The 13482-nt window shown below is 42.9% G+C and overlaps 1 protein-coding gene across 1 annotated transcript in view; it reads right to left on the minus strand.

Moving 5' to 3' along the window:
* IPO9 (importin 9) overlaps positions 1-13482 on the minus strand; it is a 1198493-nt gene that overhangs the window by 877071 nt on the left and 307940 nt on the right. The gene's annotated exons all lie outside the window — the stretch shown is intronic.

Consider the following 13482-nt stretch of genomic DNA (forward strand, 5'->3'; position numbering starts at 1 on the left):
GGTAACAGTCGCCACAACTGCACCTGAATGAAGCATCTTGGACAAAGGCTCAGATGGTCAGCAGACAAGATCAGTGAGTAATATTAGAAAAAAAAAAGGTAGTATATTTACCGTAACATTTCCCACTCAAAAGAGTGGGAGGAACTGCATATGTGCACCCAAGTTCCCAACCCTGTTGGTTCAGATGATATTATCTACACAAACCACCTGACCTTCAAGGACATCAAATACAAAGGCTGGATCAAAGGACCAGTTGCATGGCAGGGTAAATGGCAGAACTGTATTTATCCCATACAGAGACTCATCACATTTATTACAGAGCAGTAAGAACTTACTTCAAATCTGTTACTTTGTTTGGCATTTGTACAACAGAATCTGTTACTCAAGTGAATTTTGTGCTGCATCGGCTACGTAATTGCTTTGACAGTTTTCCAGCAAATATTCACCTCGACAATGAGTGCTTCTGCCGTGTCCTTCTATAGTGTTGCCTGCACACCATGGACATCCCAAAGAATAAGTTGCACCTTTTTCAAAATAGTCTTGTCCAGTACTTCGAATTCGGAGGAGCCTCAAACTAATAATCAATGGAGGATATGTGAAAGACCTAGGCTCAAATGGCACAGTCGAAGTACAGTTATAGCAAGCAAATACCACCTTCGATAAAACAGTTGAAAATGTCTGGGACAGTACACATCAAACCGTACAGACATCCATAAAGGAGACGTTCCTACAGCAGGCAGTGAAGTGCCAAGAGAGCTAGTGAAGTTGCATTTAGCTGTAAATGTTTTAAAAATTAGTTGTGTGATGCCAGCAATTCATTTGTAAAGTGTCAACCATAAACCTCTCCTTCTCCGGAAAAGAAAAATATATAAAAAACTGTTCAGCCTACCTGAACTTGTGAGGCTACATGTAAACCAAGAACAGACAGCAGTCGTCCAGAAGGCAAACTAAGTTTCATCCTACCCCCCCCCCCTTGCTTCCACCCGAAGGGAAACTGGAAGGTAAATGGAGTAGTGAATGGACAGTTCAAAAAACACTTTTGTATGGAAAAAAGTTAATCTTCAGGGACACATCTTTTAGTAAGAATCCCAACAGAAGACTGCATTGCTTACATTTTGTGGGAAGGGGCGACTGGCTCAAGGAAAGTTTTCCAAGAGAAACTTATAAACAGACTGGCTCAAACAGAATGGCAAGCCTACTTTAAGGTAGAGATCCCAAAAAGGCATTTTTTTTCTCTGACTCGAGTGCAAGTGTGCATCAAAAGCTGCAGTTCTGGGTCACAATCCCATCCTCTGCAAAACACCAATGGACAGAAAAAGGTTAATATATTCATCTAACTCCTGAAATAAATGAAGCCCTAAATGGCAAGACATGATCAGCATCAACTTAATGGGGAAAGTACAAACTAGTACTACTGCTTCAATGATGCTCAGAACACTTTACCTGGGGACACAAGTCTTCCAAGCGAAAAGCTTCCTAGGCAGTTCAGTAACCTCTCAAACCTCAATGGTCAACCTGAAAACAAACATGTCCACATAAACCACACCTTGAAGTGCAGCCACTTGTCTCAGTCCTCGTGCAAGACATGAAGAGTATCTAAAACCATGTCCTTCTTGGGCAACAGGAAATGGGGGGGGGGGGCAGTAACAAATAAAACTGGTCTTTTCTCCCAAAGTTTGTGACAATGTATGGGATCAGGCAGAGAAGAAATACATGCAGACACTTTCAGTATCACCACTGGAACAGTGTCCAGTATCACAGGTCTTGCCTTACTGCACCAAGACATGGCACCTTGAGAACCAAACAGGTTGATCTCCCCAATGCCCCACTTCTAAAAACATCAACAGCTTACTTTCTAAACCTAAAGCTCTAAGACAGGAATGGAGAAGCAGTCTCCCATCCAATTTATTTAATGGAGTAAAATAGAGTAATGCCCTCTGGTTAGGGCCTGCCATCCACAAAGCACAACCTGTTTGAGGTATATGACATTTAGGTATCACAAATATCTATAAATATCTATAAATCTCTCTACACAAAAATTTTTAAGGGGTCGTACCAGCAATGGTAACTAAAGAAAAATATCTGCAAAGGGGGTGAGGGGAATACCAACGAGGGTATTGACAGAATTACCAAAGTTAAGAAGGAAGGGAGGAGCCTATACCAACAATGGTATGAGAGTGAACACTGAAAGGGAAAACTAAACAAACAGCATTCTCACTCAGACAAATCAATAAGTTAAAAGTAATCAACTAAGTAATTTAGAGTTGAGACAAAAATTGTAATAATAAATATGAAGAAAAGGTTAGCACTTGACTGAAAACGTGGCTGACTCATCAGAAATTCTACGTGGCAAATGAGATCTGAATGGAAGGGAAGGGCAACACTATGGGAAGCCTTTGCTTGAGAGTTTCTGGCTGGTGTGAGTTTGATAAAAAGGCTGAGACAGTTCCGAGGATGGAACAGAGACCCAACAGTTCAAGAATGAATTAAGACTGACATCAGATCCAACATTTTCAGAAGCAGGAAGACTGTCCTCCCATTTTTGTGTGGGATGATTACAGCCCTCAGAACAGGTGAGATGTGGTACCAATCCCCCACCAGTAAAGCACTTAAAAAACTTGTCTAAAGGACCAGGATGCCCACCAAAATATTGGTGGGTCTCGAGTACTGGATGGTTCTAAACATACTTGCAACTCAGAAGCCCAACAACTCCACAGCTGACTTATTTGGTGTTCAGACAACACCAAGAGAATCACTGTTGACATCAAGAGGAGATAGCACATTATATCCTCAGAGTTCAAGACCCGACTTCTAGAACTCTTTCAGAACAGGAGCAATGAGTCAAGACAGTTTAAGACTTCATACCAGTGGATCATATCCTTCATAACAGGTGTTAGAAAGGGCTTCGCCCATTTTAAATAACTCCATGAACTGCATCCACTGCAAGGCAGATTCGAAGGAATCCCTGGAATTAGTCACCTAAAGTCAAATAGGATCATCATCCTTAAACGGTTTTGGCCAAAATGGCAAATTCCTACAAAATTAAAAGGGCTAAAGAAAGCCTAATGCTAATGGCATTAGCCCCAGCCATAGCTAACTGGAGAAACCTACTTAAACCCAACATTATCTGAAAGGTAATCACTGCCAACCCAAACACCCTGCAGTAGCAGGTGTGTGACCCATCTGAAAATCAAGCAAACTGAATATTTTGAATTCCAGAGTAATAAAAAATATATTCCTCCATTTCAAGACCTGTAAAAGGGTGAGCAGAAACCATAACCTTGCTGCGAGTTAAACACCTATACAACGGTGAGAGCATGGAAATTGTCAGACATCACAGCAAGCCAACCCAGTCTCAACAGTCTTTTCTGAAAGACCTGTGAGTTCCAAGACTTAGTTGAGTGTGATTACAGAAAGCCTTCACTTGCCCCATGTAATAAATACGCAAGCCCAAGCAAACACAAAACAGTCCATTACACAAAATGCTACAACATGTTTTATTCATAACTGCTTTAATAAGGTTGGAGAAAACACTGCTTAGCATGCGGGTAGAGAAACATGTAAAGCTCGAGAATCCTTCACAGAAGTGAAAATGTTATCAGGGGCTGCCCAGGTCTCAAAGATGAGAAGCAGAGAGGAATCAAAAGGTCCTCCAACACTGAAGGTCTCTTGTTCCACATGCAATTAATTTGGAAATTACCTTTTAACCTGGACAGCTAAAGAAAGGCAACATTTTGTTTCTGCAATACATAACGGAAGACTAGAGACATCATAAAAAAGACTGTTCAACACTGACAGATTTCATCCATTCATCCTGTGGCTTACATAGAACACCTTCATGCAAGCCACGGCAGCAGTCTATGTCTCTCCAAAACAGTATCCCACCTCTACAAGACAGATCTGAAGTCTTCAGGCATTTCATTGTGGGAGGCTGGATTAAGTAGCACAAAGTCAGTGCACACTGTACACTGTCAGCCTCAAAGTCCTCCAAATGATTATCTTTTGGGGGAGCGAGTGAGAATAAATATGCTGAGTGCCCTTTTTGCCCATTTTCTGTTTTGGAGGTCTGAGGTTTTCAATAGAACCACAGCATATAATGGATTATATGCAATAGGATAACAGTACAGTTGTGTACACTTACCATAAATGTAGATGTTAGAGTGTATTCACTGCTGCAGTCATTACATTTGGATAATCTGTTTGCAGGTTGCCCTCAGGTCGGCCTGAATAACTAAGTCTTTGGTCCTGCGTCGGTTGCTGTCTCCTCTTCCATGACATCAGGTCATCAGGGGTATAAAACATGCAGCAGACGCCATTTTATTCAGTTTTTCTTGCCCCAGATGTCAGGTGCAAGACAAATGGGGAGCAAAAATATGCATTTTATTTATATATATATATATATATATATATATATATATAAAAATAAAAAGCAATATATATGTAAATGTGCTATTAGCAACATAAACTTTACCTTCATCGAAAAGCAAATACACCACAAAGTCTTTAGAATATAGTGAAGGAAAGTTCTAGAAAAAAAGGGGGATGGCGGGTGAATACACTCCAACATCTACATTTATGGTAAGGGTACACAACTGTACTATGCTCTTCGTGATTCACTGTTGCAGTCATTACATTTGGGTAGAATCCCAAAGCTATGGATGGGAGGATGGCACTAAATAGCATTAGGAGCGGCTATAAGGACCTGCAGAGCTGCAGTGGCAAAGCCTGCCCTGGACTTAGAGAGGCAAATGATAACACTTTGTAAAAGTATGAAAAAAGAGCTCCAAGTAGCAGCTTCTAGAATGTCTTTGGTTGGAACTCCTCTGAGAAAGGCTGTTGAGGTAGAGGCAACCCTGGTGGAATGTGACCAGATTCCCTTGGGCACCGGTTTACCATGATGCAAGTAGCAGAAACAAATGCAGTGGCTTATCCACTTAGAAATAGTCTGCTTTGATATAGCCTTCCCCTCTGATCCTGCAGCAAATGCCACCAGTAGTTGCTCAGACTTAGAGATTCGGTCCTGTTTAAGTAGAATCTTAGTTGTTTTAAGTCCAATAAATGCAGAATGCACTCCCCCGTGTTCTGCAGATTTGGGTAAAATGTTGGTAGGTGAATAGTTTGGTTAAGAGCCACACTGGATACCACCTTAGGCATAAAGGAAGGATTGGTCCTGAGGGACACCCTGTCCAGGTAAAATGTAATAAGGCTCCACAGCCATGAGGGCCTGCAGTTCTGAAACCCTTCTTGCTGAAGTTATTGCGAAAAGGAAAGCTGTTTTCCAAGATAAAAACTTTATATCCGCAGTAGCTGCTGGTTCAAAAGGAGGCAGGGTGAGTTTTTCCAGCACAAAATTGAGGTCCCATGCAGGAGTTGGTGATCTTACATTTTTGGCCCCTCTAAGATACTGTTTTAGCAGAGGATGAGAAAAGATGGGAGGCTCCGTGCTGTTATGAGCAGAGATGGCAGAGGCATGGATTTTTACTGAAGCAAAAGATAAGCCCTTGTCAAGCATCTTAGTCAAGTATTGTAAAATCTGTGGAATATTTGGTTTTGCTGTGTCCGTTCATTGTGCTTGGTTCCAAGCACAGAATCTCTTCCATTTATCAGCATACGATTTTCTAGTACTATGCCTTCTGGCTTCCAAAATGACATCCATCACAGATTTACTGAGAGGTGCTGTTTGAATAATTACATAATCAGCCATGCTCTGCCAGGTTCAGAGTTTGGAGCTGAGTGTGCAGAATTTGACTGCTCTGCTGAGACAGATGAGATATTTGAGGCAAGTACCAAGGAGGGAGTTGAGACATATTCCTTAGAATTGGGTACCAGTGCTGGCGTGGCCAGTCCAAGGCAATTAAGATAATCTTCGGTTTTTCCCGTCTAACCTTTAGTAAGACCTTGGGGAGAAGAGGCACAGGAGGAAAGGCGTATACTGACAGGTTTTTCCAACTGAAGGATAGGGCATCCACTTTCCATGCTCGTCTGTGTTAAGTCCTTGTGCAGAATTTGTCCAGTTGATAACTTTGGGGAGAGGCAAACAGATCTATGTCTGGGCTCCCCCATTTCTGTGTTACCAAGGTGTTTTACTTGAACCATGCTGAAGACTTGTGGATCCAGTTTCCACTAGTGAGGATCCATAAGACTTCTGCTTAGGTCGCCTGCCAGAGTATTTTGCTTTCCTGGCAGGAATTGTGCTTGAAGATGTACTTGGTAAGTCAAGGCTGTGTCCCACAATGCCATGGCTAGTCTGCAAAGGGGGTAGGAATGTGTACCCCCCTGCTTATGTACCACATAACCGTGGTGTTGTCCGTCTTTATCAGTAGTAGTCCTGGATGAAATAAGTCCTTGAAGGCTGTCAGGGCATTCTCAACAGCTAGCATCTCTTTCTGGTTGATATGCAGATGCATTTGTTTTGGGTTCCATATGCCCTGAAAGCATCTCCCCCACCAGGTGGGGCCCCTAAGCATAGTCTGATGCGTCTGTGGTTAGGGTCTGGATGGCAGGGGGTAGAGTGAAAAATCGTCCCTTGTTTTGGTGACATGTCTCTGCCCACCAAAGAAACTCCTGTTGTAGGCAGGGGATGAGAGGAATCATTGCTTCCAGACTGACAATGTTGACTCAAACTTTTTAGAAACCATTGAAGTTTCCTCATATGCAGTCTTACACATGGAATTAATAGAATGCAGGATGCCATGAACCCCAAAGCCTGCAGAATTTGTCTTGCAGTTAACTGGGTTTTTGTTGCCATCTGTTTAAAGTATAGTAAGTTGCCTTTGTTTGTCTGGCGTAAGGTAAGCCATCTGGGTAATTGTATTTAAGCTTGCACCCAGGAATGTAATTTTTTTGAGAGGGTACTAATTGTGATTTATTTTTGTTTATTGTGTACCCTAGGCATGTTAGAAGCCTTTTTACAAATGCCAGATGTTGAAGAATGTCCTGGTTTTCTGCTTGAATGAGACAGTCGTCCAAGTAAGGATAGATTTGTATGCTTCTTTGTCTGCAAAATGCAATTACTGGTGCCAGGCACTTTGGCTCATCTACTGCACCCAGGGTCTTTACAAAGGGCAGTGCAGAGAATTGGTAACGCATAAAACCTGCCTTGAAGCAGAGGTATTTTCTGCATGATTCCCTTATTGGGATATGCAGGTATGCCTCTAAGTCTATAGTCACTAACCAAGCATTCTTGCCCAGCATGGGCAGTAACTGTTCTAAAGTCAGCATTTTAAAATTTGGGATGTCCAAGAAAGTGTTCAAATTAGATAACTCCAGTATTGGATGCCAGGCATGGTCTTTTCTGGGTACCAGAACAGTCCAGTAAAAACCTTGTCCTTTTTCCTGTTGTGGCACTGGTTGAATAGCCCCTATATCCATGAGGGACGTAACTTGTTTGAGCCTCTGCCCATTGATTTTGTGGCAGATCTTGCCAACCATTTGGAATTGGCAAAGTATGGAAATGAAATCTGTACCCCTGGGATACTATGTTTAATACCCACTTGTCCTGGGTAATTAACTGCCAATTTTGAGCATGAAGTGCTAATTTTCCCCCCAAGGGGACTGCCAAAAGTTAAGTGCTTGGAGATGGTAGAGGGAAGTCATTGAGACTGTTTACTGTAAAGGTTGCACTTTGTATCCTCCAGATTTGGAGGTAGAGGCACCCCCATTGCTTTGGCCTGTAAGAACCCTGTGATCGGTATCTAAAGCCTTTTGAGCGCCTGAATTTGCCTTGTGAGGCTCTGTTGGACACCGGAAAAGACCAATTTTTAGTAGGCCAGTGCCTACTGAATCTGGGTGGCTGCACTTGTAAGAAATCTTTTACAGTTTGCATAGATTTAGCTTAGTCTTCCATTTTCTTTAAAACCTCTTCTGCCTTATTACCAAACAGAGTATCATGCTTTAAAGGTGCATCCAACAATTTAGCTTTAACATGATCAGGCAGATTTTGCTCCTTGAGCCATGCATGCCTTCTAATCACCGATCCAGTAACTGCGGCCCTGCAAGAGGCCTCCAAAGAATCAAAACCACATTGCAAAGTATGCTTTCCAACCTATTCTGCTGCATGCAATAATTCTTGTAATTCTTTATTTTCCACACAATCAGAAATAATCGTTTTCTGTTTCAACAAGTCCATAACATGCTGTTGATATTTAAGCACATGAAACTGACAGTTTAAGGCCCTAATTGCCAAGGTTGCAGGCGTATAAATCTTCTTTCCCAATCTATCCAGCGCCCTGGAATCTCTATCAAACGGGGTAGGATTTCTGGCTGTAGAGGCCTTTACACCTTTGGGACCCTGTGAGATAGTTTCAGGATCAGCGGCAGGATTTAATAAAAATTTGTGGGAGTCAGGAACCCTGTAATATCTGTCTGGCTTACTAGGAGCCAGAGGTAGGGAATCAGGAGCCATGCTTGATTCCAAAAACAACATCTATTACAGGAGATATAGCCAAAGGCCTATGCTGAGGAAGAAAATCCCTAAGCCTCTTTTTTGATTGAGAGAAATCCTGACTCTCCCAATGAAAATGTTCCCTTAAAGTATGCAAGGTTTCGCCAAAGGAATAATCCTCAGGAGGAGATGCAGATGGGATGGATTCTTATGCATCTGAATCCTCATAGGGTGGTATAGAAAATTCCTGATCAGAAGAAATAGAAACCTGATCTGAAGATTCATACTCAGTGTCTTGCCTAGGCCTCTTAGCTGGGGGGTTGGGAACACCTGACCAAGGTAATTAAGTCCCGAGTAATTTTGATCAAATGTTTTTTAGGAATAGGGGCCTGAGCGCATGGCTCGTGTCATTTTTTTTTAGACTTAGAAGCGGTTTTTGCTTTTGAAGCTGGCATTGGTTTTATATAGAAATGTTGAGGCCTGAAAACACCCTCAGAAGCCAGTGCCTGCTCAGCGGCTCTGGACCCATCAGAGAGAGACATCCGTGGGTTCAATACTCAGAATCTCGTGGCATACCGAACTCCGCATGGGTCTTGGTAGAGGCCTGCGACTCAAAAGTAGCAGGTATGAGGGGCTGCGAAACTGCCTCATGGTGACTGGCTTAGGAGAAGCTTAGTCGGTTTTGGACCTAGATGGTCTGTCATTTTCTTTGCGTTTTTTGTGAACTCAGGTAGTGGGATTGCTATCGGACGACATTTCAGGGTAATTAAATCTGGATCCAAAATATTTTGAAGCAAAAATATACTGACACTTAATAGTCCGTTGATTATATCTAGCACAGAACCGACAGCAAGGCACATTATGACCTGGACCTAGGCAAGGAATACAGTACAAATGAAAATCCTTAGGAGGTATTTGCTTCCCCACAAGTAATGCAATTAACTTTTACTGACATCGGTAAAGAGCAAGAAAAAAAAAAAAGTTCCCCCAACGGGGTACTTAACTTTAATTGAAGACTTCGGTTCTGAAACTCGAATGCGAAAATTTCAGGAGTCTGCCAACCGGCACTTGCGAACTGCTTCTCCTTCGGGCACCACGCAGCAAGAAAAGACTGAATAAAATGGCGTCGGCTGCATGTTTTATACCCCTGACGACCTGACATGGAAAAGGAGACCGCAACCGACACAGGACCCAAGACTTTGATATTCAGGCCGACTGAGGGCAACCTGCCAGCAGATTACCCAAATGTAATAACTGCAACAGTGAAACACGAAGTACAATTTTGTACCTACCATAAATGTAGATGTTAGAGTGCTAATACAGCTGCAGTAATCACATATGGGTTCTCTGCCGTCAGGCAGTCCCTCGGTCGGCTGAATTCCAAAGTCTAGGTCTGGCGTCAGTTGTCGCTTTCTTTCCTGACGTCAGTGCGGCAGGGGTATATACAAGACACAGCCAACGCCATTTTCTTCAGTCTTTCTTGGCCCAGATGTCAGGTGCCCCCAGAAGGAAGGCAATACATAAATTATATTTATATACATGAAATGCAATATAATCAAAAATCAGTAGTTGCAAGCAAATATACCACAGAAGGATAACCCCATCAGGTTGTATGAAGAGGGTTTAGGCCCTAGGCCTTTACCAAGAGGGGAAGGAGGGAGGGAAACCTGTACTGCAGCTGTATTAGCACTCGAACATCTACATTTATGGTAGGTACAAAACTGTACTATGTTCATCGTGCATACAGCTGCAGTAATCACATATGGGTAGAATCCCAAAGCTACGCACAGGGTGGTAGGCACTAGGTGGAACTGGGATGAGCCAGAATGCCCTGCAACACAGCAGTGGCAAAGCCTGCTCTAGTTTTGGAATATAAGGCAGGTGGTAGTGTTTTGTGAAAGTATGCACAGAACTCCAAGTGGCTGCCTCCAAAATATCTTTGGTAGAAACTCCTCTGAGGAAGGCTGTAGAGGTAGCTGTGGCCCTGGTGGAGTGGGATCTGATGCCTGTAGGGACAGATTTTCCATGGTAGGAGTAACAAAACCATATGCTAATTTCTTGTAAATAATGCCAGCTTTCCTCCCAAGGGTGCTGCCAGCTGGTATTTGCTTTGCATGGAAAGGAGGAAGTCATTGGGTTTGTTTCCTGTATTACTGTGCACTGTCCTCACCACCTCTTGGAGCTGGAGATTGCCATTGCCTGCCTCTATATGATCCTTGTGATTGCCCTCTGCCCCTTGTGCGTCTATCTACCTCTTTGGGGCTTGTCCGTGGCTGGAAAGGACCAGTTTTTAGAAGGCCAATTTCTGCTAAAACGTGGTGGTTGAACCTGTAGAAAAGCTTTGACTGTTTGCATAGATTTGGCTTTTTCTTCCATTTTTCCGTAGTATCTCCTCAGCATTAGTACCAAATAGCACATCCTTTTGTAAAGAAGCATCTAATAGTTTAGCTTTCACATGATCAGGCAAGATTTGTTCCCTAAGCCATGCATGTCTACGAATGACTGATCCTGTAACAGCAGCTCTACTTGAGGCCTCTAGGGCATCATAGCCACATTGTAAAGTGTGTTTACCCACTTGCTCTGCACTATGTATCACACCTGCAACTCCTTCAAATCTGATTGTTCAGGTTGAGACATTTTATTTCTTAACTGTGATAACAGAAACTGCTAATATTTAAGCATATGAAACTGACAATTTAAGGCCCTCATAGCTAGGGTGGCCAAGGTATATACCTTTTTTCCCCACCTTTCGAGGGATCTTGACTCTCTTTCTGAAGGTAGTGGATTCTTAGCAGTAGAGGCCTTCATTCCCTTGGGGCCTTGAGAAATGGTTTCTGGGTCAGCATTATGGCTTTTGTAAAGAAATTGGTGAGTGTTAGGAACCCTGTAGTACCTATCAGGCTTGACTGGGGCAGGAGGCAGTGAATCCAGATTAAGTCAAGCCTCCGAGTAAACATCATCAAGTACATCCAAGACAGGAGGAATCGCCAGAGATCTGTGTTGAGGTAATAAAAGAAATTCCCTAAGTCTTTTCTTGGAAACAGAAAAGTCTTGGCCTTCCCAATGAAAGTGTTCCCTCAAGGTGTGCAAGGTTTCCCCAAAAGAAAAATCCACAGGAGGAGATACTGAAGGAATGGACTGCTCTGCGTCAGTCTTCAAATGGGGGAGTAAGAGTGCTCCTCTACATCAGAATGTTCCGAAAAAATGGAGCCCTGATCAGAAGAGGGAGAATCCTCCTCCACTCTGGGTCTCTTGTCTGGAGGGGGTTGGGAACCCCTGATAAGAGTAATTAAATCTTCAGCCATTTTAAGCAACTGCTTTTTAGGCATGGGGCCTGGGGATGGGCCCTGTGCAACAGGCCTCTTGGGATGCCTGGCTGATTTGGACTTAGTAAAGGTGTTAATGGAAAAGGAAGATGAATGTCTAAAGACACCATGGGTGGAAGTGGACCTGTCCACATTAGGAGGCTCAATGCTCACAGTGGCTTCAGTGGTTGTAGTCTGGGTCGAGGAACCTGCAGTCTCGGTTACAGAAGACACCGCCAAAGACGTGTCGTCGGTAGTCAGGGACTGCATAGGCGTCTCGCTGAGAACCGGACCACGTGTAGCCGGTTTTGGCATCATGTCGGTCCTTGTCCTTGCGTTTTTTGGTCAAAACGGTAGTCGGAGTCTCCGACTATAATCAAAGGCTGTACCAAAATAGTGTTGGGCGAACTCCGCCCGACACTTAATAGTGCGTTTATTGAAAGTCGCGCAAAAGCGACAGCCCGAGACGTCGTGGTCTGGGCCTAAACAAGGTATGCAAAGGAAATGGAAATCCTTATGCGGTATTTGCTTCCCACAAGAAATACAATTGTTAATGTTTTCTGACATCGGTCTGAGGCAAGAAAAGTTTCCCCAACGGGGTACTTAGCTTTAATGAAGACTTCGGTTTCCAATTTTTCGTAAATTCAGGAGCTGGCCGACCGGCACTTGCGAACTGCTTCTGCTCCGCACCGGCAAAAAAGACTGAAGAAAATGGCGTCGGCTGTGTCTTGTATACCACTGCCGCACTGACGTCAGGAAAGAAAGCGGCAACAACCAACGCCGGACCTAGACTTTGGAATTCGTCCGACCGAGGGACCACCTGACGGCAGAGAACCCATATGTGATTACTGCAGCTGTATGCACAATGAACATCATCTTGGAGATGTGTGATGTACTGCTGACTATTTTGGTTTCAGAGTTTACGGAAAGAGATTTTTACGTCCAAAGATATTACATATGTATATCTCTCACACACTTATGTTGTGAGTAAAAGCTGTAGTCAGATGGCATTAAACAATTATCAACACTGTCTCAAGATATTCATCTCAATCAGGCTGGCTAGAACAGATGAGAAAAATGCTGGTCCATCATACTGTCAGGAAGGATTTGGGGGAGAGGGGCAACTATAGCTGCAGAGAACTCAGTTTTAGAATGTTTGGGTGGACATCTGACAGTCTTTACATTTCAATACAATACAACTGTCCAGAAAGCCTTCTGCCACCAGCAAGAACCAGCAAATTACAGTAAAAAAATTCACTAACTTGATACTAAAAAATCAGTGCAAGCGGTATCAGTATGCTAAATATTAAGCCATTTTTATCAAAGGTCTTTTGGCTTGGCGAAATGATCCTTGTATGTGTTTATTAACAACCAATAAATGGTGAGAGGGAGGGAATAAGCTGTCAAATCATAAGGGGATGGCAACAGATGCACTGTGTTTAACACAACAGGGTGGATGGAAAAAGTACCACTTCTGTAACAGTTCCAAAGGTCAGAGATAACGCAACAGTAATTAAACACAGCAAAGAGCAACTGGCTTGGAACTGCCCTAATCCAAACAAGTCCTGAACTAGCCTAACATACACATTAATCAAATCAAGGCTCAGCTAGACCACTTTAAACAGCAAAAATGCAATGCAACTATGCACTTGGATATCTAATATAGGCTTGGAGAGCTTAGCTAAAGCAGATACAAATGTTAAAATGAATTTAAAATCATATCAAGAAATGAAAATATTTGTCTAGGACTTTTAGAACTATTACAAAGTAACAATAACTAAAATAACTGCAAAC

Source organism: Protopterus annectens, chromosome 7.part0 (assembly GCF_019279795.1).
Source record: "Protopterus annectens isolate FY-2018-M chromosome 7.part0, PAN1.0, whole genome shotgun sequence".
In the NCBI taxonomy this organism is placed as follows: domain Eukaryota; kingdom Metazoa; phylum Chordata; order Ceratodontiformes; family Protopteridae; genus Protopterus; species Protopterus annectens.